This window comes from Curcuma longa, unplaced genomic scaffold (genome assembly GCF_044706935.1).
Source record: "Curcuma longa cultivar G26 ecotype Majalengka, Jawa Barat unplaced genomic scaffold, ITB_CL_G26_1.1 contig_6404, whole genome shotgun sequence".
Classification (NCBI taxonomy): Eukaryota; Viridiplantae; Streptophyta; class Magnoliopsida; order Zingiberales; family Zingiberaceae; genus Curcuma; species Curcuma longa.
The window spans coordinates 1-839 of NW_027434656.1; the positions used below are offsets into that span (position 1 = coordinate 1).

At 48.3% G+C, this 839-nt stretch overlaps 1 pseudogene; it reads right to left on the minus strand.

Moving 5' to 3' along the window:
- Nucleotides 1-9: 9 nt before the first annotated feature.
- Nucleotides 10-619, minus strand: LOC141819440 (uncharacterized; annotated as a pseudogene).
- Nucleotides 620-839: the final 220 nt, after the last annotated feature.

Genomic DNA, 839 nt, shown 5'->3' on the forward strand with positions numbered 1-839 from the left:
ATGCGTTGCCCCAGTATCAAATAATGTAGTAGCAAACTGACTGTAAATCAATATCTGACCTGTGACAACGGTTGAAGCATTCGCCACATCCTCCTTTGTGATAGAGAAAACCCTGGCATTTGTCACAACTGGAGGGGCCTCCAGCCTTCCTTGGTTCAGCTGAGGACCTTCCAGTGCAGCTGGCATATAGTGCAATTGTGCCGGTGCCTTCTGGTACTGCAACTGTTGTTGCGGCTGTTGGGATGATGCCGGGAACTTAGTAGGGCAGGCGTGAGCCTTATGCCCTTCTTTTCCACATGTAAAACATTTATTCGTTCCCAACCCGACATTCTCCAGGATGAAGTTTCCCGCACTTGGCACATGGGGTGTACTTGGGTTTCTTATTTGTTGAACCGCCCTTGGACTTGTTCCATTTCCTTTTGTCCTTGCGGTTATAACTCCCACCAGAATGAGTTTTATTCTCTGCCTTCACCTCAGACGATGCCTTTTTCTGTTGCTTCATACTGTTCATGTAATGCTCCGTAGCCAAAGCACCACTGATCAGTTCCTCAGTAGTTTGCGGCTTGGTGACTCCGCCAGCCACATTCATGGCTATCTCAGGCCGTAACATCTTCAGCATGAGTCGGACCTTCTCCTTCTCAGTACGGACCAACTCCGGACATAGGCGTGCCAGTCGGTTGAATCTTTTGACAGCTTCGCTTACTGTCAGATCGCCTTGACGAAATTCTGTGAATTCGTCATAGTGTTTGTTGGTCACCCTCATGTGAAAGAATTCTTCAAAGAACTCCGACTCGAAGTCCGACCATTTCATTTCATTGACGACCCTCTTCGCCTTGACC